The sequence below is a fragment of the Anser brachyrhynchus genome, assembly GCF_964034855.1.
Source record: "Anser brachyrhynchus genome assembly, chromosome: 3".
NCBI classification, from domain to species: domain Eukaryota; kingdom Metazoa; phylum Chordata; class Aves; order Anseriformes; family Anatidae; genus Anser; species Anser brachyrhynchus.
Window position 1 is genome coordinate 18923771 of NC_137696.1, and position 16230 is coordinate 18940000.

The 16230-nt window shown below is 39.1% G+C and overlaps 1 protein-coding gene and 1 long non-coding RNA gene across 3 annotated transcripts in view; one reads left to right on the forward strand and one right to left on the reverse strand.

The window, feature by feature from the left end:
* The window catches only part of DTD1 (D-aminoacyl-tRNA deacylase 1), a 20699-nt gene extending 19323 nt beyond the window's left edge, over positions 1-1376 (forward strand). For both annotated transcript variants that reach the window (XM_080584692.1, XM_080584693.1), the window contains exon 6: positions 760-1376. The gene's annotated coding sequence lies outside the window, so the exon portion shown is untranslated. The remainder of the gene's footprint in view (positions 1-759) is intronic.
* Positions 990-14566, reverse strand: LOC308191846. The gene is made up of 2 exons (XR_013948310.1): positions 14523-14566; positions 990-11881 (listed from the first exon to the last, which is right to left on the reverse strand). It is a non-coding gene; the product is annotated as an uncharacterized lncRNA (long non-coding RNA).
* Positions 14567-16230: the final 1664 nt, after the last annotated feature.

Here is a 16230-nt window from a genome sequence, read left to right on the forward strand (position 1 = left end):
AGTGGGTGAAAACCTCTCCCTAGCTGTGCGATTGGCTGGTGGTGTGTGTCTTGAATCTGGCCCGGCCAGGACCGCTTTCAGGCTGAGACTGGAGTTCTAAAATGTCGGTCTTAGAGCACAGCAGTGACTTAACTGAGAATCCTGCTTTGTGCTCTTCAGAGCTGAGATACGTGGTCATGTTTCTCCCCCTGCCTTTACCTAACAGGCAGGTCACTCTGGAACAGCCCCCACCATTTGTAATACCCAAATAACTCAAAATCCCCAGAAATGGAAGTGGAAAACATTTTGGAAGTTGGAGACAGACCAGAACTGGAAGTTAGAGTTCCCCTCCCCTCAGTGTATCCTCTTGTTTTTACACTCAGTGTATGCTCTTGTTTTAATACTGGTGATGAGTAGGCACATTGGGAAGGAGAATGTTTTCTTAGAAACTAAAGTGAGAACGTACCATTTTTCAACAACTGTTGGCCTTACTGCCATGCCACAGGAACACAAGCTTTCCCCTGCTGTTTCTGGGTTATGTGTTGATATGAGAACATTTTAGAGGGCAGGAGTTTGCATGCCTTACGAGTGCTTTAATCAGCCTGACCCTTCTAATAGCGTTTGAAAATCTAGGTTGCTGAACATTTCTAAAATGGTGCAACCTAGCATTAAATTTCATGCCGTGACAGTAAGTCAAGGTACTTCTGTCTGTGTGAGTTGAAGGAATCCTGTACTTTTCTACTCTACCTACAGTAATGTTTCTGTTTGTTTGCCTTCCAGAGTTTCTCATATAAAAGCTACACTGGATTCTTGAGGAGAGACCTAACAGACATTCACCTCAGCACCACTCTTCGAGGACTTCGGATAGGAATGGGAAATGGAGAAACAGAACTAAGACAATAGAAACCTATATCATTCTGTATCGAAACAACCAAAGCAATGCTTTCAGATCCAGTTGTTAATGTGTAGTATCAGTAGTAAAAAGGACTTGTAACATTTTTGTGTATGTGTTTTCACATGACTGCTGAATAAAGGATGACTGTAGGCAGATTGTAGCAGAACATTCACTATCAGTACATAAAGCTCCATTTCAAAAATAAATCAGGGTTTTTCCTTAAACTTACACTTGAATTCTGAAAGTTATCCAAGCAAGCTTGTACTTTGATTCTCACTCTCTGATGTCATGTGCTACCTGTTTCCATGGCAGCCTGTAGGTCTGTGTGTATTTTGGTATATTGTTCAACTGCTATGTAACACCAAGTTAGGCAGTCTAGTCTTTCTGCATGGATTAAGTTATTAAAAGGAAAGATCAGCCACTAGTTGTTTATCATGTGAAACACATCTGTCTTGTAAACTTTTTTAAAAACAGAAAAGACTTTATTAAACAAATGATGCTAGCTGAGTGCCTGTTGGTGTTTGTTGCATTCCCTAGTCCATAGCCATGTGTGTGACAATGAGGGTGACACAGAGCAAAAGCAACAGCCAAAAAACACCTCCCAACGTAACTCATCCACGTCTCCTTTGGAAACTCAGAAGTCAGGTTTCTACCCTGAAATATCTACTCTTTCTAACACAGTAATTCCTTTAGATACTTGATAGTGGTCATCAAAGCGCGTCAGCAGCTGCTCTGCATACGGCATCGTGCATGTGTTGACATTTATGTCAGACAGTTTTAGGAAGCTGCCAGCAAACAAGTCAGGAAGCAGCAGGCTGCAGAACTGCTCTCCTCTGGTTGTTAAAGCTAAGGGAGCTTCAGGCAGGCTGAGGCAGGGGAGATGAAAGAGTGCAAATGCATCTTTGACTTCTTTCAGAGGTTGCAGTACCTTTTATGAAGTGTATTCTCCCAGCCTGCCTTAGTCCTATGGTCTTCACTAGCCACCTGCCGTGGCCACCATCAAAGCTTTACATGATTTTAAGGGCGACTCACTGGTGATAGTTGTTCTTAATCCAGACACGTATCGTACTGATATTGCTGCACAGTGTGCAACCACTCTGACATGGCTTTTTAAAATGCACTAACCTCAAGGTTCTGCAAGCCACGCGAAGGAGTGGAGTAGCCTGGGTAGATTAAAATGTTAGACTTACTATTGCCTTTGAGAATTTACATAACTTTTAGTCTGGCCATTGTATGAAACTTGGTTTGCCTGAAGTCACAGCCTTGCCACAAGCAGGACTTCTGCATCTCCAGGTACAAGTGCTGTGTTTTTTCCCTTCAAGGTGCACTCTCCTGGGACTGGAGCCCGCTAGGCTGTTGGCACATTAGCGCTTACTTGTCTGTAAAGAGCACCTTCAGTTGGGAAGATAGAAGAGTGCCCACCTTGCAGGCGTTGAGGGCTGGTCATCAGCAGCCGTGTCAGGCCTATGTCATCCAGTTTAAGTTTCCTGCTTACTCCAGCATCTTTGAAATCTTGCCTTCTGCTGTGCAATCTGTTCTTAAGAAGACAAAGGCATGAAGAAAGTCCTACAGTCTCCTTGCATCCTGAAAGGTAAGCTGGTAGGAGCCAAGCTAAAAAAAGAATGATAAATATTGAAAAGAAAAAGCATTACAAATAATTCCCATGGGAGGCAAGCTCCGGCTGTATTTAAGCAGAGGTAAAGCGATGGCTGGTAGCCAAAGATGTGTGCATGTGCTGCTTGGCTCCCAGCTCAACCACACTTTCCCTGAGTGACCAGATTATGTGGTCTTTCCGTGCCTCTCCAGTCAATAGTGTTGTCCTGCCTCACGTGGGAGATGTGAGGATAAACTTGGGATGTGGTCGTGGTCTGTGGGGATGGAGGCTGGAAATACCCATGGAAAGCTGTGTGTTGAAGATGGATGCTTCCTGTTGTCCCGTGCCCAATGTATTTTCACATGCTGTGACTTGTTTCAGGATTCAATGAAAACCTAACAGGCCAAACTCTGTTAAAAGTGCCGTTTAACAAAAAATTATGCCCTATTCTGCTCACAGCAAAACTTGGCTGGTTTGAAAGTACAGTTACACAGCTTACAAACTCAGGATCTTACCCACGGCTTTTCTTGCTTGTAGCGAGCTATAGAAGCAAAACCCAAAGACTCTAACTCCTGTATCTGTTCCTCTGCCTGGTGTTTTTTTAGGCTTGGTTGGCTGCTAGTGCCCTGGTGAGCTTTTGTTGTCTGTGAAATAGGTGAAGATCTTAGAAGGAATGTTATTTTTTTTTCTCCTTTATTGTTGAAAATGACCTTATTTAACAAAAAAGCACATTTATTTCATATAAATTCTAAGGGACACAATTTGTGAATAAATTGCAGATTTAGCCTTACAGTCTTTTCTCCGTTTTCCTGTCCTGATTCACAGAGCAGGGGGTTTTGCCAGAGCTCGCTTCTTTGTGATTTATGGGCTAGAGCCAGAAGATGATCCTCAAAGGGGGCTGTGGACAATTTTTATAGCTATAATGAAGTGGCTTCTCCTTCAGAGACCCTTCAGTGTCTGATCTCTAGCTGCACACTGGCCAGTTGTGCAGCAGAGCCTGTGGGGTGGATATTTTGGGGAGTGCCCCCAAAACCAAATGAGCTGTGGCTGTTTGCCTTGCTGATAACACTTCATGGGTGCTGACCGACTCTTACAGCTGCCTTCCTGCTTCTGCCTGTGCTGGCACTGCTCTCTGCCTTGCTCTGCCTTGTGAGCTCAGGCAAAAATCATCCTCGTCGGTGAAATGCCTGGGGAACATTAGAATGCTGTGAAAATCATATACATGACAAGTGAGGGTCAGTGGTGGTGTCCTCAGGCACAGGAACCTCATTAGGCTCTTGTTTTGTTGTGGCTTTGGTTATTTAGAGTTCAATGTATTTGTAAGGTCTCTGTACAGCTGCCACGTGGTCATACTTTAACAAGCAATTCTGCCTGAACAACAAACACACTCATAAAATTACAGAAGGTATTCTCAGTAGGATTTCTGCAAACACTTGGTAGCGTTTGTGTATAAGACGGGCCTGCAAGAAAGTTGCATTGGATTTATGAATTGAAACTGAAAAACTGAAATTCCCAGCAGGTGTCTGGGACATGATATAAATCTGAATACAAATATTTTCTCCAACTTCTTTTTTAAAATACTGGCTAACGAGGGAGCGCCTGCAAATCATTCTGTATTGAAACACTGGCTTGTACTGTCTACTGTTGGTATTGTATTTCTTTCATCCTTACATTCTCAACAGAAGATCCCCAATGAAATCTCCTTGGTAACCAGAAATTCTGCTAGGAGTCCTTTCAAAATCTTCTGCTAATTTTCATTGATTGCTGTGTCCAGAAAAGATAATCATTACTACGCTAAAAACCAGTTTCAAAAGGCATTTTGCAAATGCCTCAATTCAGATACCGATTGTATGGATTACGTTGCTTTAAAAAGTAGGATTTTAGGGATGGAGCAATGTGACTAAGTGATGCTCCTAGGATCGGCCAAAGTTATTTGAAAATATGTTTGGATTTGGTGTGTCAATAGAAATGAATTAAAGGCAAAATAACTTAGGTCTATTGATGTAAATGCTCAAAAATCTCCTAACTGTGGAAATAAAGGCTAATTGATCAAGCTCACAGTTTCCAGTTTTGGAAGGTAGTGTGGGCACTGAATTAAAATGGTTTGATTTGCAGAGACGCTGGTTCTCGGAGAATCCTCGTTTGAAAACGTTGCCTCTAACTCCCTCTCTCCGGTCCACTTTGGTGGGTCTGTGATGACAGGTTTCAGTCTCAGCATCATTTATTGCACTTCTCTGAAATGCACCTTCGTATTTGACCTGCCACAGAGCTGGGGGAGTGTGAGTCCCCTGTTAACCAGGCTTCAACAGCGTGCCGAAAATGGGGTCCAGCAAGTCTGGATAGCGATGCTGAGAAAAGTGCTCTGATGTATTTAGGGGCTGGCAATTAAAACAGATCTGTAATACTTTCAGCAATCCCAGGGCTACAGATGGAGCAGACAGAGCCAGAGCTTCCTTGTGTGCACCACGGGCCTCCCATGCAGGCTGGTGTGTTCCTTGCAGCCCCTTGGGAGGGGACGTGCTCCCGTCCTGCATCCTGGGGGTGGCCACAAGAACCCCCCCCCACCTCCTCCAGCCACTTCTCTGCCCTGGGGTGCTGGTCGGCTGTGCCCAGGCAGCTACAGGATATTCCTATAAGCTAGTGCTTCCAAAAAATTTATTTTATTTTATTTTATTTTATTTCATTTTATTTTATTTTATTTTATTTTATTTTATTTTATTTTATTTTATTTTATTTTATTTTATTTTATTTTATTTTATTTTATTTTATTTTATTTTATTTTATTTTATTACATTTTATTACATTTTATTACATTTTATTACATTTTATTACATTTTTATTTTTTTATTTTATTACATTTTTATTTTATTTTCTATTTTCATTTTCTATTTTCATTTTTATTTTTATTTTTATTTTTATTTTTTACTTTTTTCTTTTCTTTTTATTTTTTCTTTTAGTCTCATGTGCTCTTGCTAGGGCTTTCTGTCAAACTTCCGCTTCTAAACATCTGAACGCTTTTGATCTCTAATTTCTGTATGCTCTGCATGTATTCCCATTAACCTGCTAATGGAAAAAAATAATTGAGTATTCTGAGGCTTTTTAATGTTAATAAAAAAAAAAAAAAAGACCAACCAGCATCTAGTAGAAGTGTTTGCCTTGCTTGTGTTCTGGCAGCGCCGTGCTGATTGGCAAGGAATTGGATATCCAGTTTTATGCTGATATGCTTCAGACAGCCTGCGGATGATATTAAACTATAACGGTGTTTGTTATGGTGGCTGTGGCGTGTTATGAGGATAACCAGAGCACGACTTGTAGAGAGTGACGGCAGCTTTTCCAACCGCACCACTTGTTTTCTTTAATAAACAGTGTTTCAGGCTGTTCATTTTTATACGCTGTTGCAACAGGAGATCCAAATTTACCACAATAACTTCCCTAGTTTTGCAGCAGCTGTGTTTTTAGCAATTACAGTTGCTTATTTTAACCGTTTTTCTGGCTTTTGGTTGCATAATCAGGATGCTTAAAACCTGCTGTATGGAACCTTCAGAATACAAACGATCTGATTGCATGGGCTTAGTATTTTACTCCCATCCATACTCAGTCAACACCATGGCTGCTTTCTTAACTTTATTTGCAAGTCCATTCACATTTTATTTTTTAGAAAACTAAATGAATTACTTGCTTAAAATAGTTTGTGGCAAGTGGAAATCTTGTTGGGAAATCTTCGTTAAAGGAACGCTGGGTAATAATGGTATTTAATGCCACGTGTGAGTGGAGGAGGCCAGACCGGCCCAGGGAACAGTCCTGGGGTTGCACAGCCAAGAGGATTTTAAAATGGGAAAATGTAATATACAAAGGAAAAAATAAATGTGAGAATGGTGTTTAAAACAAGTTTTGTGAAAAATAACGGCGATCTTCATAAACCCTTATAGAGCTGGAGTCTCAATGAGACTACTGAGCAAGTGCCTATGTGTGGTCAGGGTTGTAGCGTGGAGACTCAGACAAAAACATACTGAAAATATTCTTATAAAATATTTATTGAATAGATATACATTGGTTTTATTAAAAGCACTTGTGTACCAAGAAGATTTTTTTTTTTAAAAAAAAAACAAACTACTCATATATGTATATTTTTTCCCATGCTAATTAATTTTTAGGAGCAACTCTGCTTTAAAAAAAGATTTTAACGCAGTCAACGGTATCTGAATAAGGTTTTGCTTTTCAGGAATTTGGCTTCACACACAATGTTTTAGAGAGCTGTTCCGTTGAGCACTTGGACAACAAAGTAATCCTGCTGATATAACGCGCATATTGTAGGGCTTGTGTACGGGATTGGTGGCTCAGCTGTGACATAAGGAGAAGAGATCTAAGCTTTGGTTAAGAGCCCCCTTTGCTCTCTGTGCCTATTTAGCTCCTTCCTCTTGCGTTTAGGTTACCTGGGGGGCACTAACCACTGCCAGCTGAGGCAGGAAAGCAAACACGTGTTTCACATTAAGAGCTGAGGGTGCTCATTCATTTCATATGGACGGCCAAAAAGCTTATGGCCATGGGGTGGTAATGTATATATTCTTCTTAATCACTTTGCATTAGCACAGGTGTATGCCAAAGACTGAAGTACTTGGGGGCAAATAGTTCCTGTGGTATACGTGACTGTTTCAAGGTTAAACCTGCAAAAGACTTCCATGGCAACCCTTCTAAAACTCCGAGCACATTGTCTTACTGTAACAGAAACGCCAAATCATCGCTCAGAGGTTAAGGGCTCATAGCAGAGCAGAACAGGAACGTGGATGTTTATCATTTTTAGGCTATTTTCCTGTTTGCCACCAGGTGTCAGTAAAGCCTAAGAAATAGAAAATCACTGCAGTGGATTAAGGTGTTTTCTATTAAATCATTCTTCCTTACAGGTAAATAATTGTTTAGGCGTTAATTGGGGTAGTTATTTCTTTTAGAATCTGTGTATTTGTTGACAAGTGTGATCTGTGTCCTCCTGTAGATGGCTGATCTGTTCAAAAACTGTAGGATATACACCTTTTTGCATATTTACAGATACGATCAGTGTTACGTTTGTGCAAAATCCTCAGGCTGGTAAGGAACACACAGGTGGGATTCAGGAGCTGGCAGCTCTTCTTTGGAGGTAGCAACCCTGCTGGGAACTCTGCTGCTAAACCTCCCTGCTACTCACACTGCAGCCTTGCTGGTGCCAGCATTTTCTCTGCTATGGTTATGGAAACTGGGAGCTGGAAATGAAGTAGGGTTTCTGAGGTGCTGACGTAAAGCTCTGCTCCCTTGACTTGTATTTGGGAAAGAAAGCATGTGAGCATCTTGCATGCGGAGGCTACAACACAGATGGTATTCCTGGAAGAGGAATGTCGAGGGCTAGCCTTTGCTTGCACCACTTCTCCTGCACTGCAGGTATCCATCTCTCACCCCTGGAGTGTAAACAGGAAAAAAAAAAAAAAAGTCTTTTTTTTATGTATATATTTATTTTTCTTTTTAGCTTTATTGCTTTGTACAAAATAATGATAATAAAAACTTAGAACCTTGGTTGTCTTTAGTTAAAAACGTTTGCCAGTGCAGATAGTGGTGATTTTGGCGCTGTCAACGTATATGGCATTGATTTAGAGGCAAGGCTTAAAGGCAGGAGGGGTTTTTTTCCTGGGGTAAATGCAATGCTTACAAATACTGTAACTACCGTTGAGTGAAAAATTATCTGCCTACGAACATAGGAGCCTGTCTTCTGAATAAAAACGGAATAAAATTGTGCTCAAATACATTTATTCAGTAAAGTCTTCTTTAGGGTGGGAGGTTGCCTTTGCTCTAGGTAATCTGCTCTATATATTTTATCTCTGCATGTGCAGATACTCTGTGGTTTAAATTAGGTTGCAGACGTACATTTCATTATTGCTTGAGAGTTTGTTCGAGATGTCTTAGCCAGGACGCTCTTCATTGTACAATGGATTTGTGCTTGTATATGCAGAGAAATAAAAGGCTTGTGATAGCTGTAAATAAGTCTTCTGTAAGTGCTTTTTTTGTCATTGTTCTTGTTTTATTTGGGTTAAGGGGATGCATGATAAAAATGTAAAGAGAAAACACATTTGTTGTTAATTCTAAAATACATTTGTTCACATTTTTAAAGTTATCATTTCAAGATAATATTTCAAAAGGACAGGTAAATGGAATTTTCCCAGCAGCTCTGTGGAGGGTTGATTGCTGTGTTTTCGAGGAGGTTTTTAGAATCCTTGCCATGGTCCTACAACTTTGGGTTTTGTTTTCCTTGGAGCAGGCCGAAGGAGCAATCAGTTGGGTGAAATTCTAAATTCTTTGGTGTGTTTTCAGCAGTATTGGGAACAACCTCGAGAAGCCCAGCCAATGACCTCCCAGCCCATGTGGAAAATTTCAAAAATGTTGATAAAGGTTCTCAAAAAAGCAATCTGGAAAAAAAAAAGGCAAATCTGCTGACATATTTTCTGATGTGCTAATTTATACCATTTTTACACTATAAGCATAATTTCCTTTTATTTAGAAGAGCTGGTACAAAGGCATAGAGAAAAACTATCCCTTTGGGGGGAAGGTTGGGAGGGATTCAAACATGGGATTTATGTCAAAATCAGGGAAGGAGGAAGAACAGAACAGTGGTTTGGAGAAGGGTCATTTATTCTTGCTTGGCCTTTCCCTTCTTCTTTAGGTACCGGGCTGGGGGAACCTTGGTGAGACCTGGTAGAGCCACGGTCCTACCCTAGTGTCTGTGCATGCACGCTGCATGTGTGTATGCAGATTAGTCTGGTCCTCCTTGATTCTGCATTTGGATAGCCTTGCCTCTGTGCTTTGAACATCACCCACACTACTATTAAGGGTAATAAATGGAGATTGAAGTGTGATTTTTTTTTTTTTTTAACACCTCATGAATCTCTTCGGGTTAGTGTGGGTGGGGTGTGGTAAGAAGAAGTTAAAGAAGTGAGGACTCCATGAAAGGGGAGGGAAGCTGAAACAGTGGGGCTATTTATTATTTGTTAAAGAGAATGTCAATAAAAAAGTTTAAATTTGGGGGAATTTGTTGGAACATAGTCCATAGAGTCCCCTGCAATCGTCAGGTAGTGATCTGCCTGCTGCAAAACTGCCTCCGTGTCTTAGGGGGAAGAAGAAGGTAAGAAACACACTTTTATTTCCTGTTTAATGAACACAGATTTTTAACAGGTCTAACTAATGATGTTATGAATAAATGTACATTCCCCACCTGTTTTGGAGAACTTGAAATCCATGTTGATCTAATATGAAAACCGATTAGAGATATTATGGATGGTGGGAGGAATCACACAATTTTCCATGTTTCCTTGTTTAAACTATATTGTGCTAACCAGAATGTTCCTACAGATAATTATGGTGAAATATGAGGCATTATTGATATAAAATCCATAAAGAAAAATGATCACAGTATTTATCTCTGGACTAATGTCCTCTGTCTAAGAGAAACTGTCATTGAGAAGTTCATGGAGATGTAGTGGTATGCTGATAAGAAAACTGTCTTGAAGAGCAGCTCTGCAATAAATACTGAAAGGTTGCAAGAGTAAAAATACCGAGATTAAAATTGCAGCTGATTATGCTGAACGTGGTTTAGGCAAAAGGATTCAAAATTAGCCCAGAAATTGTGACTCACCTCTTGACTTCAACTTCTAAACCTGTTTGCTGTTGTCTGCATTGGCATTTAAACTGTGGTGTTTGTGTGGTGTCACATGTTTATCTGTAGGTATCCATATATCCATATTTATCCTAGAAAACTTTCAGGGTAAGCAGGACCTCAGGCCAGGGGGAGTGGTGCTGCTACTGCTGCAAGTACCATTGTGGATTTGATTTTCCTCTGACCTATGCTGGAAAAGACAGACAGAGATGAGAACAGACTGTGTTTTTTTTTTTTTTTTTGTGTTGTCTATTTGAAATACTTCTATTTGTAAAGAGAAACCCAGAATACGTTGGATTCCTTTTTTATTTTATGCTTGCAGCCTCTTAGGGAAATGCTTGGATGCATTTATTGATTTTTGAATACATTTTATCTTGTCTTCCAGTATCCTTTCCTTCCACACAATCCTTCCCTTCCCTCTGTAGTGCTGCATCTATCATATTTCCATGCTGAAAGATGGGTCCATCCCATGGGGGCTTCTACATACATGCAATTTCTAGCATAGCTTGTGAAGTGTTTTTTGTGTTGTCTTCAGAAATATTCTAAAGGATAGAAGAATAACATAAAAATCACAAGAAAGGAAGAAAAGCTGCATACTCGTGCAGTTATGAATCATTTTGATGCCCCAGTGGGGTAGTGTGGAGTAAATTGGAAAAGAAAGCAGCTGGAAGCTTGGATGAGATCTGTGAGTTTTTTTTTTTTTTTTGGAGGGAACCAAGTGGAGTAAGTGATGCCTTGTGTATGAATTTAATGTAGAGTTTCTAGACAAATGGCAGGATGCCCTGCACTGCCTTGTGTAAATGCCATAGGAGATGAATTAAATGCACTGTAATGGTGTTCCCAGAATAGCTGTTGTAAATAAAACATAAAATATATCGACCCATGGTCTGAAGAGCTCTGAAGTGGGGTCTGTAGGGTGACCATCTGTTAATCTCTAAGTGTACATGTAACAAGAATTTGGGGCATCAACACTTTTTGTGACTTGCTAGAATGTTCGTTTAACACGATGCAATCATTTTCTTCAGTCAGTCACAAGTAATTGTATGTCTCTGAAGAGCAATGTTTGATTTCTGAAGTTTACCCTCTGTCCCATCTATGCTTGATATAAAATAGAATTTACTAGCAAAGTCCCAGCCTTACCTTGGACATATATACTTCCTCTGGAGGCCAAAAATCTGTTTGTAGACTGGTGACTCCTCAAAGATGCCAGAGGAATGAGGAAGAACAGACATAACCTGACCTTTTATCCTCAGTGTCCTGTACACGTTCTGTAAAACAGGGGAGGTGCTGAGGAAGATGGAAATACCTCTTGGTCCATGGTGTTATTCATATGATAGTGATACTTACTTCCAGCTCTTCTGGTCGTCTGATTCATTTAGTCCAGGTTTCTTGCATCACCAGCATCCAGCCAAAGTGGAGATTTACTTCACGAGTGTGGGTTGGCAGAAAATCAGATGAAATAAGCTGTAAATGATGCTACTGATGGGGAAATAGAGAGACATTGTTTGTTTGACAAATCTTTGGGTAGAATGACATAGTTTTTTCTTATCTTTTTTTTTTTTTTTTAACTGTTGGTCCTTGGGTTCACAAGTTTTTGACGAAAGGCTCATGTTAGTGAGCATGTAAGTGAGTAAATTTCCTACAACCCCTGCAAGAGCTCCAGCTATCAGGCTAAGATGCTTTGGTATTGGAAGCAAGAAGGAGAAATGTTACACCAGGAGAAATTCACTTCAGGTAAATTCTAGATTGTTATACATATGTCTGTATTTATTTTTAATTCTTCTCCGTTGATCTCAGAGTGAAACTTAAGCCTTACTTGTTAACCACCCTGGAAAATTCTTGGGGTCATTACAGGACTTATTTTACATGCTTCTTAACTTTCCTCATGTACTACTTCTGGTGAATGTCCTGGTACTTGATTTGGCTGCCAGTATTTGCATTATGATTTTTTTTTCTTCCTTTAGATTTTTTTTCCCCCTAAATAAGTGCTTATCTAATTTCCAGAAATGCAATGTGATAAAAACTGTGGTTTACTTTCTATTATTTTAAGAGTCTCATTAAAATACTAGCTTCCTTTATAATAATGCATGCAAATAAGCTGAGGTATGAGAAAGATAACAGTCTTAGTGTTGTTTGGGTTCAGTTCCTTGTAAGATCAAAGGTACATCTTGTGAACTTAGATTTATTGCTCTCTTCTCCCAAGCACTAAAGTGATAAGACAAGAGGAAAAGGACTTAAGTTGCACCAGGGGGGGTTTAGGTTGGATATTAAGAGAAATTTATTCATTGAAAGGGTTGTGAAGTATGGGAACAGGCTGCCCAGGGAAGAGCTTGAGTCACCATTGTTGGGGGTCTTCAGAAAATGTGTAGATGTAGTGCTTAGTGACATGGTTTAATGGTGGCCTCGGCAGTGCTAGGTTAAAGGTTAGACTAGATAATCTAAGAGGTCTTTTCCAACCTAAACAATTCTATGATTCTGTGATTTTACCAGGGTGAGTCTGTGACATCCAACGTGAGGTTATTACAAAGCCCATTGCCTTCTGCTCTCAGGTCTTCTGAAAAGCTGCATGAGGTTTTTGAAGCCTTGTTCACCAATAAATACATCTTAAATTGGTATCGTGCAGAGATATTTAACCTTCACCTTTTGGAGGTGTGATGCAGTGTCTGACAGGGTGAATCAGTCATAAGTCTATCAAGAGACGGGTCTCCTCTTCTTCCATTGACGTCTTTTTGAGGATTAAACAGTTAGTAGGTTTTTCATTTATTTATTTATATCTCTGTTTGCTTTGATAAGTAGAAATAGTTACATTTTACACATCCTCTTTAACATGAGGGTAGATGAGGAATCATTTGTAGTGCTAACAGAACTGATTCTGTGCTCCCCACCTACAAATTAAATCAGAAGTAAAATCCCTTATTTATCTTCAGTTTGCATTGGCTAGATCTGGGTCAGGCCTGACAGACGTGAGGAAGTTAGCTATTTGAATTTTTACTTGAGTACACACCCAGAACTTTACATCCTAAACCTGAGTCTCTCAGCTGAATGGAAATATCAAAGAATGTTCCTGCCATTTCAATGTATTTTTACAACGGTCTGATGACATTCCAAATAGAAAAAAGGTTTTTTTTTTTTTTTTTTTTTGACCACATAGAGTTAGCATTCTTTCAAATAATTCTGAAATATCATTAAATTTGAAGCTTAACAGCAATTCTGATTGTTTTGCACAAGCGATTGCCTCTTTATATTTGTGGTAACTTCCATACATGCATGTTGTGTCAGGGTTAATGGGTGTTTTAAAATAAAGTTCCATGATTCTGAAGGTTAGAAAATAGGTTCTGTTAAGTTTACTTGACTGGAATTTCTATTGTTATGCCCCCTGGAGAAAGGGGAAGGTACTTTTCTGTTGTCTATTCACTAAAAAATTCCATTCCATACTTGAAAATTTTTGTCTGCCTCTAAGTAGTGCTGCAAATAATTTGTTTTTCATGAAACACAATAGAAGGCAGTACATGTGTGTGTTTGATTTATTGAATAGACTACAGACGTCATGGTAATCAGTGCTGATTGATCAGTTAGGACAAATCAGTTTTGGTTTTAAGAAGGGAGGGTAAAAGCAGAAGAAATATGATTATTTTGGCATGAATTTAGTGATGAAACCATGAAGTTGTTCACTGAAACCTTTAATTATATCTGAAGAAGAACAATTTTTTCTTTACTGTTGTGTTTTAAGCTGCTGAAAAAGGACATGCAGGCATTGTGATTTGCCTGCTCCACTATTAATGGACACCATCCTTGGTGAGGATGAAATTCCTAAATTACAGGCAACCTGCAAGTCTTATCAGATCTTTCCCATGTACTGCTGCATTCTGAGTGGTAATTTGTATATAGTTTGCTTTGTTATCAGGCAATTTTTCCTAACCTATCCTAAGAACCAAAAGGCAGTCTAAATGCTAATGGGCTTGAAATGCACTACAAGAGTGTATCCAAAACTACGTGAGCTATTAGGAAGCAATAAGTATTATAAATATTGCATGTACTTATGGGTTCATTTATTATATTTGGGAAGTGAATCTGTTATGAGATTTTTTTGAGAAAGAGTTCTGTTTGGTATCCGTTTCTAAGTGAGATATATGGCCTATTTCCAGAACAGAAAAATGCGAGCCTAATGGTTCTAATAAACTAATTTAATTTCCATTTCTATTTATTGGGTAAAGGAGAAAATGTGCAAAAGTAAATTAAATTTGGCTAATTTGTTTCACCGTTAATTTTTCATCTTATATTTAGATAATCAAATATATTGCATGTTTCTGCCTTCAGTTTGGCATAGATTGTGTCTGTTTCCCAGTGTTTTTTAAGAGCAGAAATATTCATTTTAGGGATACACTGAGAAAATAAAAAGCCTCCTGGAGAAAGAAGTAAACAAGGGATGTGAAGATGATTTTGAATTACATCTTTGTTTGTCGCTGCACAGCATGGAAAGATGGAGAATTTAAGAAAGCTTCTGTACCCTGGTAATGGTCATAAGTAATTTAGCTTATGTTTTTAAAATTGCATTGAATTGTCATCAGATACGGTTTTAGTACTATTTTCGGACATTGCTAATTCCAATATTTTCAATTTAATTTTAGTTGCAAAGAGATATGGGAAACCATTAATATGTTTCAGTAATTTTATGCATTTTCCCTTAAGTAATAGCACGAGTAGGAAATCAAACCTATGAGAAGATCAAAGACCAAATTTCAGGGTATTGTTAATCATCCTTAGTAGCTCTAGCAAAGTAGTTTGGTTTTGATGAAATTGCTCATGTAATAGGATATTGTTCAGTGAAGGCAGAGTCCTACAGTGACAGCAATAGTTTCATTCACATAGAGATATAAAACTTGCTAAGTGCAATTATTCTTTTCAACCAAAACTCTGTGTATCACTATTAAACCTGAGGATGCCTTAGCCTAGCCAGAGAAATCATATTAACTGGTCGGTCGATACCCACGGGGGAATATCTCCAAAATAAGTTATCTGCTTTTGTGCTGATCTTTCAGGGAATTGGACTGATGTTCCCCTGCTCCCGTGAGAGCATTATCTTCTTTTACAGTGGGAGTAGAAAACCACATGTAACATTTGAGTAGGATTGGAGATAGTAAGGAGCAGTGAACATGATTTATAGTTCCACTTACACATTTTTATTAGTGTACAGTATATTGCCAGTAATTTGCAGCTATATGAACCTAACAATCTGTCAGCTTAGCAAGACTGAATAAAGGCAGCGTATTGAATAAAGGCAGTATCCTTCATATGGAGAAAGTGATTTTCCTCCTGTAGTATGTTATTTTAGCACAATATAAGTAGTGCAGCATAAATAACTACTATCTAAGGATTATGACTTTTTGCTGCACTGCAATTTTTAGTATTTTTGTGATTAACTTAAAAATAGGGTGACCAATATGATGTGTCCTCATGGAACCATTGTGTTAGTATGAAGAAGCTATAGACCCCCAAATCTTCTTTAAAACAGTGTTTTTCAAAAATAAGTGAATTCTTTCCTATTCAGGGAAACAGGAAACCTGTTGCTATAATCCTCACATGTAGAACTTGAGAAGGTCGCTGGCTGTGATATGTTGAAGCATGGCAGTTTAAACAGCAGCAAGATAGTAGATGTTTGCTTAATGCTATGGAAAACCTGTTCAATGGTGAAGTCACCCTGTGAGGTCCCTAACTACTAATTAACAGTTACTTGTTGTTTATTTTGTGTTGTGTAATGATCCATCATGCAATGTACTGGCTGTTTGTCATGTGCAAACATCATCTGCCAAGCCAAGGAGAAACCTCTGCTATGGCCTGCTGTGAGGGCTGGCTGTGCCATGCGTGGGTAGCAATGAGAATACTCTGCTTTTAAAGAAAAAAAGAGAGTTATCATGCTACCTGGAATTCAGATCTTTCAATCCTCTTCATATTTTCAATATCCGGTAGCAGTCCCAGAAGAGTGAATGACTATTCTGAATTCAGCCTTTAATCTGAGTTTGATCCATCTCCTAATGAGTTCAGAGGGATTTCCCCAGTGCTGAGTCAAACATCAATTCACTTAACGGGCAT